Source organism: Callithrix jacchus, chromosome 13, assembly GCF_049354715.1.
Source record: "Callithrix jacchus isolate 240 chromosome 13, calJac240_pri, whole genome shotgun sequence".
NCBI classification, from domain to species: Eukaryota; Metazoa; Chordata; class Mammalia; order Primates; family Cebidae; genus Callithrix; species Callithrix jacchus.
The window spans coordinates 91,465,697-91,484,040 of record NC_133514.1 but is presented as its reverse complement, the minus strand read 5'-3'; the positions used below and the strand labels follow the sequence as shown (position 1 = coordinate 91,484,040).

The 18,344-nt window shown below is 45.2% G+C and overlaps 1 protein-coding gene across 22 annotated transcripts in view; it reads left to right on the top strand.

The window, feature by feature from the left end:
• The window catches only part of ZBTB7C (zinc finger and BTB domain containing 7C), a 388,369-nt gene that overhangs the window by 36,704 nt on the left and 333,321 nt on the right, over positions 1-18,344 (top strand). For 2 of the 22 annotated variants that reach the window (XM_078346939.1, XM_035270991.3), the window contains exon 2: positions 13,559-13,696. The exons of the other annotated variants lie outside the window; for them this stretch is intronic. The gene's annotated coding sequence lies outside the window, so the exon portion shown is untranslated. The remainder of the gene's footprint in view (positions 1-13,558; positions 13,697-18,344) is intronic. 22 annotated transcript variants of the gene reach the window in all.

Genomic DNA, 18,344 nt, shown 5'->3' with positions numbered 1-18,344 from the left:
GGCAGGACAGAAACCTCTCTGGGAAACAGCGGCAATTAATAGCCTATCTTCCAGGGTAGTGAAATCTCTGTAGGGTGTCTAACATTCACTATCACCTATTTGCGTCTCTTAGAAATGATGAAAGCTGCCACATCAGAAATACTGCCCGGCAGTTTCAGGGAAACCTTTTGCTCATTAATGTCTGCATATCTGTCCTATTTTAATCTGGTGCCTGGCCCTGCTCTAACTGAGCTCTTCCCCTGGCAATCATGTGGTGTGGAAGTGCTCCTGCCCAGCTCCTGCCCCCTTCCTGGTAATCCTGCCCAGTGTTGGGCTCTTATGTCAGGCTAAGGGACAAATGTCCCCAAACCAGCAGCCAGGAGGATGAGATCTGAGCTCTGGTTTAAATTTTGCTAACTGTCTGACTGATCGTGGGAAGTCATCCTGTGTCCCCGGGCCTCAGTTTCTTCTTCTATAAGTTGTGTGGGCATAGGCATTTTAAATGAGATGATCTTCAAGCTAGTTTCCAGCCCTGACATTTCCAGTTCCACAGGTTAGAAACAAAATATGATGAGGGCCCAGCAGTCTTCAGAGCAGTATTTTTTCAGCTGGGGACAGGAGCACCAGGAGCCTTATGAGGAGTTTCTAGAAGGTGGCCTGCAGCTTGATGAAGCTGGTCAGTTGTTCCTGGGGCTGCAGAAACTATAGGTTTTGAGTATCAAGTGTAGGCCTCTTCCTCTCCCCTCTTTAGGAAATGAACCCTCTTGAGAGATAAGTGAAAGCCACATACTTTCTCTCCAGAAAAACTTGAGACATACACAGAACCACGTATCACACACCTACCGTTTTGTACACTTACTTTCAGGGGCTTTGTGTCCTTCCACAAATGCATCTTGAATCTCCTCCTGCCTTGTGCTTGCTTTTCTCTCCTTAGTGGGTTTTGGGTTTCTTTTACAAATTCAGTGATTGTTGCTGAGCCACAATGTGGAAGATACTGAAGAGGCCAAGTGAAAGATCTCAAAGGTGCTTTCTCTGACCTTACAGGAAACTAGATGAGGTCTCTCCAAAGAGAAACAGAAAAATCACAACAGACTTAAAAATCGGTGCAAATGTGTATGGTGACTGCTGAAGGACCTCGGAGGGCGTGAGTGTGTGTGTTTTGGCAGTATTACCTTGTTACCTTGATCAACACATCTTCTGGGAGGGATTCTTTACTTTTTTAAATTAAGATTATTATTTTGCAGTAATTGTAGATTTGCATGCAGTTGTAAAAAAATAATACAGAGGGATCTTGTGTACTTTTAACCCAGTTTCTCCCAATGCAATATCTTGTGCAGCTATAGTACAATATCACACCCAGGATATTGACGTGAATATTGCCAAGATGAAGAACATTTTTTTTTTTTGAGACTGAGTTTCGCTCTTGTTACCCAGGCTGGAGTGCAATGGCATGATCTTGCCTCATCTCAACCTCTGCCTCCTGGGTTCAGGCAATTCTCCTGCCTCAGCCTCCTGAGTAGCTGGGATTACAGGCACGCGCCATCATGCCCAGTTAATTTTTTGTATTTTTAGTAGAGACGGGGTTTCACCATGTTGACCAGGATGGTCTCAATCTCTTGACCTCGTGATCCACCTGCCTCGGCCTCCCAAAGTGCTGGGATTACAGGCTTAAGCCACTGCGCCCGGTGATGAAGAACATTTTTATCACTACAAGGATTCTTTCCTGTTGCCCTTTTATAGCTACCTATTCCCCTCTTGCCTTCATTCCCTGCTTTACCCTGTAAACCTGTTCTTCATTTCTATAATTTTGTCATCTCAAGAATGTTATAAATAAATGGAATCATGTAATACATATGTAATTCTTTCAGATTGGATTTTCTTCACTCAGCTTAATTCCCTGAAGATTTGTCCAGGTTGATACATGTATCAATAGTTCTTTTTTATTGCTAAGTAATATTCCATAGTATGTAGGTCCATAGTTTGTTTAACCATTCACCTGTTGAAGGACATCTGGATTCCTCTTTGGCCCGTGGATTGTTCAGAAGTATTTTGCTTTGGTTCTAAGTATTTGGAAGTTTTCCTATTATCTTGCTATTATTGATTTCCAGTTGATTCATTCCATTGAAGTCTGAGAACACACTGTGTAATTTTAATTTTTTTCAATTTGTTGAGGTTTGTTTTATGGCCCAGGGTATGATCAGTCTTGGTAGACATCCTGGGGCCACCTGAGAATAATGCGTATTCTGCTGTTGTTGGGTTGAGTGTTCTATAAATGTTGATTAGATTCTATTGGTTGATGGTGTTGTTGGGTTATTCTGTATGCTTGCTGATTGCCTCGTTGTTTTATTAACTGTTGTGAGTGTAGTATTGAAATCTGAACATACAGTTGTGGATTTGTGCATTTTTCTCTTTAGCTCTATTGGGTTTTGCTTCACATATTTTGCAACTCTGTTGTTTAGTACATATACATTTACAATTGCTATATATTCTTAGTGGATTGAGATTTTTATCATTATGTAATATCCCTCTCTGTCTCTCATAAGTCTAAATTATCTCATTTATCTTCTCACTTCTATTTTCTTTTAATGTTTGCATGACATACGGTTGTTTTTTCATCTTTTCACTTGTAACCTGCCTATATTGTTATTTTTGAAGTGAATTTTCTATAGAGTCATGTTTTTTAACTGGTATCTTTAGATTATTTACATATACTGTAATTATTGATATGTTAGGTATCAATTTAATTTTTTGTTATCTATTTTCTCTGTCTTTAATTTGTTTCCTTTTTCTTGCCTTTTGTGGGTTACTTAAGCATTTTTTAGAATTTCACTTTGATTTATGTATATATTTTTTAGTTTATTTTTGTATAGTTTTTTAGTAGATACTCTACATATTACATTATGTGTACATTATCATAGTGTACTGGTGTCATGATTTTACAACTTGAGTAAATGTAGAAACTTTACTGCCTCTTACATTTCTTTACCCTCCCCCATTTATGTAATTGTCTTTTATGTATATTTTACATACGTTTAGAATGACATCAGACAATATTATGATTTTTGCTTCAACTGCCAAATATAATTTAGAAACTCAAGAGGACAAATAAAGTCTATTGTACTTGCCTGTGCTTCTGCTTACTGTGCTTCTTCCTTCCTGTTGTCCTAAGGTTACTTCTTTTATCTTACCTTAGGTTTAAAGACCTTACTTTAGCCATTTTTCTCCAGGGGATGGGGAGGGAAGTGAGTCTGTTGGTGACAAATTCTCTTAGCTTTCCTTCTTTTCAGAATAACTTGATTTCCTCTTCATTCCTGAAGGGTCTTTTCATTGGAAATAGGATCCTGAGTGGATAATTCTTTTCTGTCTTTTCACACTTGAAAACTGTTGTGCTACTTCCTTTTCATCTCCATGGTTTCTGAGGAGAAACCTGCTGCCCTCCTAATTGTCTTTCCCCTAATAGCTAAGATTTTATTTCTCTCTGAATGTTTTCAAGACTTTTTGTCTTTAATTTTCAGAAGTTTGACTGTGATATTTCTTGGCATGGGATTTCTTTGAGTTTGTACTGTTTGAAATTTTCTCAGCTTCTTGAATCTGTAGGTTTATATCTTTTTCCAAATATGGAGGTTTTCCACTATTGAGCACCTTTTCAACTTCACCCTTTTTCTCCTTTTTTTGAGACCCCAGTGACAGAAATGTTAGAACTTTTGTTATAGTACCACAAGTCCCTGAGGCTTTTATTTCCCCTAGTCTATTTCTGTTTTTTTGTTTTTGTTTTTTCAGATTGGGTAACTTTTGTTTTTCTATCTATCAGTTACTGATTCTTTCCTCTGTCTCCTCTATTTAGCTATTGAGCTCCTCATTGAGTTGAGTTTTATGTTTTGGTTATTGCATTGTGTAAGTTCTAAAGTTTCCATGTGGTTCTTCTTTATATTTGATTTTTTTTTTCTACTAGGCTTTCTTCCTTTTCATTTGTTTCAACATGTTCGGGGTTTCTGGCTTAAGCATTTTTTGTGGTGGCTACTTTAATATCTTTGTCAGATAATTTTAACATGTCTGTCATATTGGAGTTGGTACCTATTGATTGCCTCTGCTCATTCAGTCTGGGATCTCCCTGGTTCTTGGTATGATAAGTAATTTTTTACTGAAACCTGGACATTTTTGGTATTATGTTTTGAGGCTGTGGACTGTACTTAAACCTTCTATTTTAGCTGTTTCTTTTTTTTTCTCCAGCAGGAGGCTGGGGGCACTGTGTTATTACTGCCAGGTGAGGGTTGAAGTCTAGGTTTCCTAGTCTCCCTCCAAGGATACCTTCCTTAAAGGAATTGGAGTCCTTCATTACCACTCCTCCTGTGATCTCCACTGACACCACATGGGGTTGGGGTGGTCTCCTTACTGCTGAGTGGCAGTGAACATCCTGACTCTATTAGGCCTCCTCTGACACCAGCCCAGCAGGGAGTGCTGGATTGGAGTGGAGGTCTAGGCTCCCCATTTGACCTTTGCTGGCATGGAGAGGGTGGGCTGCAGTTTTTCCTGGGGTGTTTAGCTGGACAGAAGAGTTATTGTCTAACAGTTTTGTCTTTTTAGGCTGCCTCTTTCCTAGTTATTTGGCTGGAGAGAGCAGGCTTTTATTAGGGTTTTTCTTATCTGTGCCCATTTATATTTCTAGGTTGCTGACTTCTTCAGCTCCAAACCTGGGATAAATGAGGCCAAAAGAAGACTCAGGAAACTCACCATCCTGCAGTCCCTGCCCCAGGTCACACAATCCCTAGCCAGTAGCCTTCTTCTCGTTACCTTTTAGAATGTTCTTATGTTCGTGTTTTTGTATCACATCCCTCTATATATGTTTATTTATTTTGTACTTGGGGAGAACAGGGGAAAGCATGTCTACTCCATCTTCCCAGAAGGGGAAGCCCTCCCTACTTCCTTTTCTTTATTATTTTTTAAAATTGCTGAAGACATCATAAATACACTGGGAAAAATTTAAATAGTACAAAAGGGACATAGCAGTGAAAAATGTCCTTTCCACTCCTGTGCAGGGGCAGTAGTCACACGGTTCCTTTAGCAGAGGCAGTTTCTGTCACCAGTGCTCTGTGTCCTTCTCAAGAGAGTTCATGTGTATATTCACATGTCAGCATGCACATGAATATGTGTGTGTCCCCTTTCACGTAGTTGGTAGTGGCACTGATTTAAACTCCACCAGCCACAGATAAGAATTGTTATATACTCGCTGGTTTAGAAAGCACTTAAATTTATTGATGTTTGCCAACCTGATATATGAAAAACTGGATCTCCTTGTAGTTTTAATGTCCTGTATTGTGTGAGCATGAGCACAATTTCAAATGTTGAAAATGCATTTATGTTTCCTGTTTTGTAGATGGACAATTTCTTCTTTATTTTACATTTCCCTTTTGGGTTGCTGGCCTTTCTTATGGACTAGTACATGTTTGTACATGCACAGTATTTACATAGCAAGGAAATTAGTCCACTGGCTGCCATGTATGTTGCAAATATTTTTTCCTATTTTTGTCATTTATCTTTTGGCTTTATCTTATTTTCCAGTGTTGTATATTTTAAAATTATTGAACTCAGATGTAGCTCATTGTTTAAAAAAAGGATATGTGGGCTTTGGTTATGCTTTGAACGTCCTTCCTACTTGAATATTACATATATTCGCTCACATTTTTCTTCTAGTTATTTCTATAGTTTCCTTTTTCGTTTAGGTCTTTGATACATGTCATCCAAACTTTTTTCAGGTAATTCCTGAGTTGTCTCAACACAGTTAGTTGAAAAGTCTATCTCTTCCCCACTGGTTTGAAATATCACCTTGATTTATTATGAGTCTTCTCTATGTGGGTGCTAATCTGCCTTGTCAGCAAACTGCAGACAGCAGCTGGTGGCCTGGGTAGGCTGCACCAAGGTAATCTCAGAACCATCTACAAGGGAAGGTACACTTTTAAAGAGGAACAAGGTGGAAGAATATCAGTTTCTCCACCTTTTAGACTGCTGTGTGATGTAATCTTATGAAAATGTATTGAACCTGTTTCAGGGACATTGGCCAACAGTCTTGCCCCTGATAATAGGAAGCCCCTGTCTACTCCTCCATGAACCTGCAGGACCTGTTCTCTACTGAAATATCTCCTACATCTTCTCCCTTATCCCTGTTACCCTCTTCTGCCCCTGTTCACGTCAGGCTTTCACTATTATGGCCTAGTTTTTGAGCACTCTCCTAAGTGTTTGTTTTTGTTATCCGTGGCTGCCTAACAAATCACCACAGATGTAGCTGCTTAAACTAACACATTTGTTATCTCATGAAGTTTTTTTTTTTTCTGTGGGCTAGGAGTCCCAGCATGGCATAGTTGGGTCCTGTGCTTTAGGATTCCTCATAAGACTGTGATCTAAGTGTCAACCTGGGCTGGGTTCTCATCTAGAGGCTCAACTGGGGAAAGGTCCACTTTTCTATTCTCATGGTTATTGGTGACATTCAGCTCCTTTGGCTGTAGGATTCATGGCAGCTTGCTTCTCAAAGCCAGAAAGGGAGAAAGAGAGTCTCTAGTGCCAGTCTACTAGCCAGACAGAGTCTTATATAACATGACATAATCACAGAGTGACATCCCATTACCTTTGCTATATTGTATTGGAAGTCATTCACAGGTCCCACTCACATTCAAAGGATGCAGTTTCTCAAAGGTATGTCCCCCAGGATGTAGGATTCAAAGGCCTCTTATTGTTTGTCTTCTATGGGGTTTCTGCTCCGTAGGCTCTCCTCACTCTAGTTCACACGTCACCTGGAGCTAGATTAATGTTCATAAAGCATATCCTTGTCCTTACCAGTTTTCTGCTCAAAACCCTGTATTACTTAAAATTCAAAAGTCCTATGTTAGCATTAGGCTCCCCCCAAGAGCTATCTGGCAGTATCTGTCAAAATTGCTAGTGCACATACTCTTTGATCCAGCCTTTATCCCAGATCTCTACTTCCACATGAGTTGGAATAATGAATGCACCAGTATAATCCCTGCAGAACTGCTTGAAACAGTAAAAGATTGAAAACAACCGAAATGGTAGAGACAGACTAAACATATCACTGTATATGCAAACGATGGACTACTACACAGCCGTGAAGATGAGTAACTGTGGCTCCTTGTAAATCCATGTAGCATGATGTATATCAGGGTTCTCAAAGGGTGATTCCTGGACCAGCAATACCAGCATCACATGGGAACTTGTTGAGAATACACATTCTCAGGCCCCACTCTACCTCTGCTGAATCAGAGACTTTGGTGTGGGGCCCAGCAAACTGTGTTTAGTAAGCTGGCCGGGTAATTCTGATGCATGCTCCATTTTGAAAACTATGGGTTTATAATTTCTGTAATTCCATGGAAAAAGGCAGAACAATGTATTATGTGTATGGTATGGTACCATTTGTGCACACAAAGTAAAAGAGGTATGTATTTACTTGTGTTTGCATGCAGTATCTCTGGAAAGATATGCAAGAAATGAGTAACATTGGAAATAGGAAAGCTGGGGGACAGGGATGGCAGGGTGACTTTTCACTGTATCCCTTTGTATCTTTTGAATTTGAACCATTTAACATGTTACTTATTTTAAAAATTAAAATGCAAAAGCCTCATCAATCTGACTTCAGCCTTTCTCATTAGCTTTCCTCCTCACCTCCTATATGTCCTTTTCATGCCAGTCAGACTGGTCTCTTCAGTGTCGCTGGGATTTGGGTCACATTTCCCGGCCACAAGCCTTTGCTTAATTCTGTGCTCCCATCTGGAATCCCCTGTACTCTTTGCATAATCAAGCCCACTCACCCTCAAAGGTCAGGCCCACATGCTGCCTCCTGTGGGAGGATTTTCCTGATCCTCTCTCTGCATGGGTGAGCCAGCCCTTCTTTGCTCCCACAGCTTGTCCCTCTGCTGTGACCCACTGTTCCTTTGCTTGCTGTACATCTGTGTTCTTTATTGAACTGTCAGCTCTCTGAGGGCAGGGATTTGACCTTCCATTCTTTGTGTCTTCAGCACCCCCTGCAACCTGCACTTTGGCATCTAGGAATCTTTTAATAACTGAGCAGACAAGTAAGTGTTGGACACAAAGACAGGGACACAAGGATACAAGATGGCCTGGAGAGGAACAAATGTGAGAGTGGTCATTGCCCCAGAGGAGAATGAATGGGCAAGCAAGGTGGGGAAAGGCTGTAGGAGAAGCTGCTGGTAGCTGGTCTTTCTCCTGGGTGGGATTGGTTTTGGGCTGAGCCATCATTGGTGCCCTGAGGGGTGGAGTGGGTGTGGGAGGGCACCCTTCATCTGGGAGGCTGTGGGATTTTGTTTAATTAAGGGGAGAGAGTTTTTTTTAAAAAGACAGATGTGCTTTGTGATTGAGGGGTGGGATGTTTAAAAAGATACGACGTAGGCTGGCAGAAAGGCAGGTTTCCCTATCAATGAGGTTTTTCTGATTAAACCCGAGTCAGGGTGGAGTTGTTTTTTAATATTAAAAAGAATACACCCCCAATGGCCATGCTGTCCCTAACCTCCCTCCATCTCGGTAAAGCATCTGACATTTCCTGCACATTTTAACTTTCTAACCAAATAATGAAATAATCATATTGGCTCCTCAGTCACAGGATTCATTTTATCTCTTTCCTGGGCTTCAAAATTCATCTCATATTTTAATCTGTTTTGAGCTCTTTTCAATTGCCTTGGAGGTAGAGCCAAAGGTTCCCTGAACTCATGTTGCCAGGAGTTGTTTGGTTTAGGTTCCTGTGGGGTATTTTCTTTAATAACGTGGTCTATCCTGCAGCAGCAGCAGGAATTCTAGCGGGGTGGGGGGGGGCTGGGGCTGGGCCTCACACTTCGTGGCTCCCTGACAGTAAATTAATGTCCGCATTCCAACTCTGGGGCTTCTCATTTTCTGTCTTCCTCCTGGATAGTGGCCTCCCTTCTCAACTGTATTCATTCTTAAAAGGCCAGCTCCCTATAGAAACACTCTCCAAACTGCTCTAGGCCTGAGACTCCTGCCCTCCCTAGAGCAGCAACAACACAAGACCCCCAACAGCAGCAGCACTAGCCTTAGTGAGCCTCGGGGTCTTCAAGCTACATTCTAGGAACTTTACATGGATTCATTCATACGATCTCACACTACCCTATAAGGTGCTGCTCTTCATGTCCCCATTGTTTTGATAAGGATGTTGAGGTACAGAGAGACTAAATAACTTGCCCACGAGCCGGAATGTACCTAAGGTTGGCTTCATCCAGTTTACCTGTTCCTTATGTGCATGTCATAGTTTCCCAGCTGGGCAGTGGGCCCTGAGGTGTGATGGCCATCCCTTCTTGGTATTGCTTAGGTGCTCAGTTGCATCCTGGTAAATATTTGTGGGTAATTGAAGCTCCTTGTCTCATGAGAGACCAGAGAGGGTGTTACTTTTCAGTAGGAGGTAAGAAACCTCTGCTTCTTTCTTAGAGCCAAAAGACTGGTTTTGAGTGTGTGTGGAGTTACCTTAGAACTAACCCATGCGTCTTGTTTCATAAAGTGACAAATGGCCACAGCAATGCAGGTGACAAGGACTTCCCCAGGGAAGCTTTGTCTTTGTCAGTTTAGGCAGCTATAATAAAATGCCATAAACAGATTGGGTGCTTATAAACAACAGAAACTGATTGTTTATGGTTCTGGATGCTGGGAAGTCCAATACCAAGGCAGACTGGGTGTCTGGTGAGGGCCTGTTTCTCGATTCATAGAATGGTACCTTCTAGCTGTGCCCTCACATATGGAAAGGGATAATTCTGGTCTCTTCAGCCCATTATAAGGGCACTAATCCCATTCATGAAAGTTCCACCCTCATGACCTAATCACCCCCCAAAGTTAGAGCCTCCTCTAACTCCTCTGCTCTGTCCCCAGTAGGGTTACAAATTCTCTCTTTCATGCTATTGCTCTCAAGTCTGAAGTGCAAGGAGGTGCAAACACCCACCTCCTAACACCATCACATCGGGAATTAGGTTTCAGCATAGGAATTTTGGGGAGACAGACACAAACATTTAGACCATGGGAGGCATGAAACCATGTTTGCTTTGAGATTGTTGGGAGAAAAGGGACTGTCAGGCCACTGACAGATGCCCTGCTGCAGGAAGGCTTTGGCAACTGAGGAACCTGAGACAGCTCTATCCTGGCGGCTCTGCTCTGGGAGTGAGGTCTTGTCTTCTAGTTGACTGTCTATAACGATGGCCAGGCTTGGGGCTGGAGTTTCCTGTCTTTAGCCTCAGTCACTTCATCTGCTAGGAGATGTACCCAAACCTGCATTCCCCGTGGAGGTGCTATTGGGAAGATGGAACCACAGCTCACCTGGGAGAGTCACACACTTCCTGGCAGGTAACACTGGAGTTACACAAGGGGGAGGCAGGTCCCCTCGTCTCCTCCTGCCATTCTGGCTGGAGGGCTGTGTGTCTGACCATACTCGCTGAATCTGCACAGCCTCTGCCCCTTCCTCTCCCTGGATTATCCCATGAGCCTTCGGGGTTGTCTTTTTCTCTGCCTCAGGCTTCTGAGTCCTCTCTGAGCAGCTGAATACCCTGAAAGCTTCTGATGCCTGGGTCCCAGCCTCAGAGATTCTGGTCCCATAGGCTGGTGTGCAGTCTGGACTTAATATTTCTTTCAAGGTTTCCCAAGAGATTCCAATGTGCCCCCAGGGTTGAGACCTACTGTCCTCTCAATAGGGCACCAGGGGAGAGAGGAGAGAAGACCCATTAGAATTTCCAGAGCAGCATAGGTACGTAGGAGCACATTTAGGAAGCATGTTTATTAGATGCTATATGTTTTAGGCCTGATCATGGGTATATTTTGCAATGTCAGATGAAACAGTACATTAGATTTCTATGTTTAGCAAAAGACTATACAGAAGAGTCAGCACCAGCCTCCTCTGGGCTCTAAGACTCTGTGATGAGGCTCTGTGTCTCTGGGGCTGCTACCTACCCTCTCTAAACTCAGCTTCCTCATCTGTCAAACTGGAACGTTAGTGCCTGTCTTATAGAATCATTGTGAGGAAGAAGTGAGATCATGCATAAAAACATTTTAAGAAGCCAAGACTTCCACACAAATGAAAATATTGCATAAAGCAGTTGCGTTCTCTATTCTGTCACCTGTGACTCTCTGGACACCAAGCCTTGTGAATTTGGCCTGAAGCAAGGAGATGAGGTGCCCGTAGTTCTGGATGCCACCCAGGTTACCCCACCATGCTCATTTCAGACCCTGGCCATCCTGGCACCATTAATTAGCCTTCTTCCCTCCTGAGCCCCTGTCTTCAAATTCCATCTCCCTCCACTGGCATCTTCCCCAGGACAGAAACATGCTCATCATACCCCCAGGAAAAGCAAAACACACCTGTGACCCTTGGCTGCCCTAGCTTTCATCTTTCTGTCTTTACCTAACAACAGCTTTCAGGGACACATAACCCACAAGGAGACCTCCCTCCCTTTCCTTACCCCTCTGCCAGCTACTCACTGCCACCAGCTGCTGCATGTTATCTACCCGGGGTCTCTGCTGTATGCATCCTTCATGACACACTCTCCTTCCTTGGGCTCCTCCATGTTCTTCCTTCTCCTCACCCTCACCCCTACCTTTGGCTGGTCACTTGGTCTAGGGATTCTACTTCTTCAGTACTCAAACCTGCAGGCTCCCTTCAGTGCCCATCACTATTTTGGATCAGTCCTTCGTCTCTCACCTGGGCTATTGATCAGCCCCTTCCAATGTTCTCTCCCTCCCCCTGCTCCCTCTGACCTCCTGGGTCAACTCCAACTCAAAGCCCCTAGTACTCTGGCCCTGGCCTGCCCCTCTAGCTGCATCTCTTCCAGCTCTTCTCTCATACTTGCATTTATTCCTCAAATCTGTCATGGCATGTCATGGCTCTGTGGTTTTTCACATGCCAGAACTTTCCCCTAGAACCCTCCATGCCTACCACCACCCCAACCTCATACTGGAGAAATAGTCATTTGCTAAATCCCAGCTCAACTGTTGACTCTCTACAGGAGCCTCCTTGACTTCCCATGCTCTGTCCCCAGTGGGGATGGTTATGCATGCTCTCTTTCATACTGTTGCGCTCAAGTCTGAAGTGCAAGGAGATGCAAATGTTTATGGAATTGAACTGAATTGGTCCATTTAGTGTCATATTGCTATAGTAGTCTAGTGCCTGCAAATGCAAAGTAGTTATCCTTGCATGGGATCTACTGCTAATTCACAGATAGTGAGAGTCAACATTTCCAGACTGGCCATGTTCTGACTTCAGCAGACAGCAGGAAGCTTCCTCTTTGAAGGGTCTATTCATGAAGAATTCTAGATTCACACACATCCAAGAATGCATTGGCTGGGCCTATGGAAGCAACTAGAACACTGCAGCTCTGAGCCACAGAGAAACCCCAACGTGCTTTATGCTTTTCTGGAGCCTTTTTCTGAGTCAAAATTCTCCCAAATCCCCACAGATGTTAAGCACCCCTAGAAGGGCAGGGGTCTTCAGCCTCTGGCTTCCCCTCCTCCTGTCTGTACTGCCCTGCCCCAGCCCTGGCCTCAGCACAGATGACTTCTTGTTCCTCTTTTGTACCATCCATGGCTTCCTTTCCAAGTTCTCTCTCACTCTTCTCTTTCTGGGCAAAAGGAAAAAGATAGCCTGTTACAGCCACAAAGTCTCATCGCAGAACTAACTCCACCATCTTTTGATGGGCTTTCAAGGGGACATTCTTGCAAAGCAGGCCTTCTCTGGCCTCCGTTCATTCACTTGATCTGTTGGAAGGTCCAGCAGCTATTAAACTCATTCTTGAAATTTTCCTTGTACATCTGGCTTGTCTGTCTCACTGTCAAGGTGGCGTTGTACCTGTCATGTTGCCATTACTATATAAACTTTGTTATGTTTTATATTAGAGTGTTGTTACATATAAGATTGCTATGCTACATATTATAATAGTGTCCTCTGTTATTTTCTTTGAAAATTGTGTCTTGATCATCTTCATAGTTTCCTCTTTCTAAACCTGCTCTGAAAGCTTTCCTTCATCCTAGGGTAAAAAATGACGGAGAAGAAATTTTGCCTTCTCATGGGGGATGAAGGAAGGTCAGGCCCCAGCTCTGGGGGGCTGTGTGTGGGTTCATGGAGGTGGTGGCCACCAGCTAGTCCTCTGTCATCTGACCCTTGGCAGGATTATCCTTCCTGTGTACTTTGTTGGGGGGGTCACAGGATACATTCTGGGCAGGAAGTTGTGAGTGAAGCATGGGTTTCACTTCCGGGTCAGAGCACCTTGTTGCCAGTGCAAGGCCCTCCAGAGCTCACAGGATATCAGGAAGCACTGGAGACAGGGGCTGCTGCATCAGCCCAAATCCTGACTGATTCCAGCAACAAGCTCCTGTGGACCTGTGATCAACACCAGCCAGGCATAAGGGAGGAGGAATCCGGGACTGACTTTTAATAGCTTTATTGAGATAAAATTCATGCCTCTTATTTATTGAGATAAAGTTCATCCCTCTAAGTGTATAATGCAATGGTTTTTAGTATTTTCACAGGGTTGTGTCACCACTCTCTAATTTTAAAACATTTTCATCCCTCCAGAAAGAAGCCCTATATTCATTAGCATAAGCCTGCAGTGTTCTCAGCTACTGCAATCTGGAAATTTGTTGTTACTGCAGCATGGACCAGCCTATCCTGACTGGCACAGAAGTCAAGTCCATGCCTGAAAGAGTTGTGCTGGTATGTGAGGCTGTTTTTTGGATTGCTATAAAGAAATGCCTGAGGCTGGGTCATTTATAAAGAAAGGGGGTTTAATTGGCTCACAATTCTGCTGGCTGTACAAGCATGGCTCCAGCATCTGCTTTTGGTGAGGCCCCAGGAAGCTTCCAATCACTGTGGAAGGCAAAAGGAGAGCAGGCAGAGTCACAGGGTGAGGGTATGAGCAAGAGAGACTGGGCGGAGGTGTCACCTATGTCACATACTTTTTTTTTGTTTTGAAGTGGAATCTCATTCGGTTACCCAGTCTGGAGTGCAGTGGTGCCATCTCAGCTCACTGCAACCTCTGCCTTCCAGGTTCAAGCCATTCTCCTGCCTCAGCTGCCCAAGTAGCTGGGATTACAGGGGCCTGCCACCATGCCTGGCTATTTTTTGTAGATACGCAGTTTCACCATTGTTGGCTAGGCTGGTCTCGAGCTCTTGACCTCAAGTGATCCACTGGGCTCTGCCTTCCAAAATGTTGGGATTATAGGCCGACATGCCCAGCCCTTGCCATACACTTTTAAACAACCAGATTGCACGTGAACTCAGAGGGATAACTCATTATCACCAAGGGAATGGCACTTAGCCATTCATGAAGTATCCACCTTCATGATCCGAGCACTCTCACTGGCCTCACTGCCAACACTAGGGGGTTACATTTCAACCTGAGATTCGGAGGGGACAAGCATCCAAACTTTATCTGCTGTGTAACAAGAACTTCTGCTCTGTGCCATTAATGTAGGCTAAATTTGAAGATGAAAAGGCTGGAATGAGGAGAAATGGTGGACATGTCCTATGAGCGTGAAATCTACTTTTGTTGTCTCAGGCCACTCGAATTTCAGGGAGTTTGCTATTACCAGTCTACATGACTAGCTGGGGGAAGCAGGAGGGCCTCGTCAGGGTGAGGTGGGGCAAAGTTTGAATACCAGTGAGACCTTCCAGGAGTTCCCCAAAGCTCATCACCTTGGCAGTCACCTCCCATGCTGCTGGGGAAAGCCAAACTGAGGAGTCCTACCCTGCCTGGGGCACCTGGGGAGAATTGGCGCTATTCTTTGTCTCTGTTTCATTGTTACCTTTCCTATGTGTAAGGGAAGGGCTCCTGAGAGAGAGAGGCGAGGAAGTGTGAGCTCTGTGCCCAGTTCCCAGCTGTGTTTCTCCCGGGGCTGGCTGAGCAGAATCAACAGGAAGGTGCAGTTTGTCTTCGTGACACTCCTCCCTCCCCCTTCCCAGCCTTCAACCAGGAGCACCAGCACGGGCTTCTTCCTTCTCCTGGTCATCCCTGACCCCCCACCCGCTATTCTGCAGGTGGCTGTCTGCTTCCCCTCAGAATCTGTATGTTTTCTCACCCCTCTGGGACAAACCTTCCAGTGTGTTTCAAGGTGACAATCTGGTGATCTGATAGATTAATCTTAGCACATATGCTCATGGAGAGTGCAGGCTGCCTCAGGGGATGGTTCATTACTCAGATAAGTTTTAAAGGCTTCCCTCTGCCCTGAACTGAGCATAGTACTGTGGGTGGAGTCCTGGCTCGGGTCTGGTCCTGTCTCTAGTCCCTTCTAGTTTGGTGGGGGGGAAAGCAGGGCCACATAGGGCAGTGTTTAGAAGTGTAGTGTAGAATTATGTGTGTTAGGAACTGTGAGTGGGACCCAGGTGGTGGATGCTGTGGGGGTTTAGAGGGTGGAGAGAATGCCCTGTGGCCTGGCATGGTCAGGGAGTGCCAGTCACTCACTTTCTTGGCCTCAGTTCCCCCATCTGTCAGATAATGCACGTGGGCTCATTGATCGTTTCTCGTATTGCCCGATGATAAGAATGCCAGGGAGACTCAGTCAACATCTGGATCCCCAGGTGCTCCTAGCAACTCTGATTCTGTGAGTCCAGAGCTGCGCTGGGATCTGGCTCTTTATATCCGGTCTGACTTCCCTTCCTTATTCAGTTCTGCCCTAGGAGATGGGATGCTGGGCACTTTAGCCTGGGCAGGCTGTGAAAAGCTGTGGGGACCTGGAGGAGGGCCTTCCCGATGCTGAGTCCCTGAACACTGCCCTGCTTTGTGTTGGAAAAGCCTGTACCACAGTTGGGGTGAATCACTTGGTTGGGAGACAGGGACACTGTTAAACCCTACTTGGTTGCTAATAATGTAACCACCCAGCCAGCAGGGCCCGGGCAAGGCTTGTTGAACAGGAGGGCCCTTTGGAGGAGCGCTGAAGGCATCCTAGCTGCTCTGCACTTTTCACGGGCAACCTTGTCATAATAGCACATTGCAGGCTGCATGGAGGCTTTCTGAGCGAGTTCACATGGATATGTCTGAGAACCAACATGGGAATTGGGTCTCTGGAACAGTCTGACAAGATGATGCCTGCCCCTTTCCTAGCTGGAAAACCCTGTTCTGTAAAACCAAAAAGAACGTGTTGAGGATCGAGTAACTCAGTGGGTCTCAAGCCTCGCGCGTATCAGAGTTGCCTGGCAGGTTTGCTAAAACAGGGTGCTGGGCCCCACCACCAGAGCATCTGATTCAAGACCTCTGGGGCAGGGCCCCAGAATGTGCATTTCTAGCAAGTTCCCTGTTGCTGCTGTGGATGCTGGCCCAGGATCACAGTTGAAAGTTAACACTAACTTCTCAACCTGCTGACCTGGGGTGAGAGGTCTCAGGACCCAGTCACTGCCCCCAGGGCACTTGTGCTCTGACTGGAGACCTACCCTCACACACTCAGATCAAGACAATGTGAAGTAGGGCGTGTCCAGTGCCTGAAGTGAGCCACAGGTTCTAGGCACCAAGGAATTTGAGGAGACAGAAGTTGTGGGGGCACGTGGGAGACTTCCTAAAGTGCAGGCTGTGGATGGGGCAGCACATGGATTGCTGTGCCAAACACTGCATACACACAGCCTGGCATGAGCACAGCATCCCCTGCAGTTGTGCAGTTCAGTGGTGATGGTGAAGGAGGACGTCCTTGGACCTGGGCTAGTGTATAAGGCTGGGAAGCCCCGAGCAGGTCTGCGGGATAGTGCAGAAGCCAATGGCCAAGTGGGGTTCCTAAGAGGGGCAGGAAGGAGAGCAGGCTTTATGGGAGCCAGAGCATGGAAGGTTTGAAGTGCTTGGGTGAGGAGTTCAGACTTTATTCCGTGATGAACTGGGAACGAATCAACAGCAGTTTGGCTCCCCTAAGCAGACATCTGGAAATCAACTCTTACATTTTGAAAAACAGATTTCCAGTAGTAGCTCATGGCTGGTCCGTGTGACATTGCTGCATCTCAGAGATTTCTCAGTTCCCCCATTACTGTCCCCAGCCTCACTGGATTTCTCCCCCTACAGTCCTTGAAATTTCACAATGAGAAATTATTTCCTTTTGTTCAAAACACCACCCTCTCCAAGAAGCTCATGTTATAAACCAGAGATGCCCAAGAAGGAAGTAGCTAACCTTAATGCACCATGCTGGCTCACTGCAGAGGCGATTGGCATGTCTGTCTTCTCCAGGGGCCAGTGGGCTTTGATGAGGCTGGAGGCAGAGCAGGGAAAGGATGTCTGGCAGAGGTGGAGTACCACCATGTAGGGTCAGAGAGGAAGCAGGAAGACAGAGTTTGTTCTGGGAAAGCCCTCCTCTGAGGTCTGGGCAACAAGAATGTTCTAGAGTGGTGTGAGGCCAGGAGGCCTGGAAGCTGAGGGGTGTAGGAGGGCATTAGCCTGCTTGGTGGGCGCCCAATAGCAGAGCCCAGTTTATTTAGTCCCCTTTGTCTCCCTTCCTCTGCTGCAGAAGTTGACTCAAGTATAACACTGGGTTCAGACCAGCCTTGACATACCGGCTCTCTCCTCCCTGCCTAACTGGCCACAGGGACTGGAATTGCTGCTGGGTTTGCTTCCAGGAAGAAGGAAATAGCCATGTCTCTCAAGCTATGTTCCTGAGTCTAGTAGATGGATATGTTCTGAAACAATAGAGAAGCTCTATTCATGTGGTGCAAAGCTGGGATCTTACCTTGATGCCCCTTGAGTCATTTTTGGGGATGGTGATGTAAAAGGAGATCTGGGGTGAATCCTTTTACCAGGTGATTAATCACCTCCCTATTTCCTGTTTCCAAGTGAAGTTTGTCCATATCGGATGGTGTGTGGGAACAATGTTCGTGCATGTAAAGACTCCAGCAGGAGACTATTATGAGCAAGTTCCTTAACTGTGTTGGTCTTGAGATTGATAATGTCACCCTAAGAAACCTATTTGTAAAGCACCTGTCATCGCTGCTACTGTGGAGTCTGAGGAAGTAGGATCCCTTGAGCCCAGGAGTTTGAGGCCAGCCTGGGCAACATAGGAAGAACCCATCTCTTACAAAAGAAAACCTGTTTGTTTGGGCCTCGAAGAAAGATGGAGTTTTGTGTGCAGATGTGAATTACAGGTGTACTCCCAAGCAGTGGCACCTCCAAAGGATGCCCTTGTTGAATGAGGATCCGAGAAGCTGGAGGCTGATATCTGCTACCAATTGAGTGTATTTTGCTCCACATAGTTCATTGAAGTAAGGACAATATGGCAACCCCAGGAGGTGGTTTGGAGTTGAGGCAAAGCCTCCATCTCCCTCTCCTCTTCCTGCTGCAGTGGAAATGCAGGATGGTCCTTTAGACCCCACCTCCAGGGCCTCAGTCTTGGTGCTA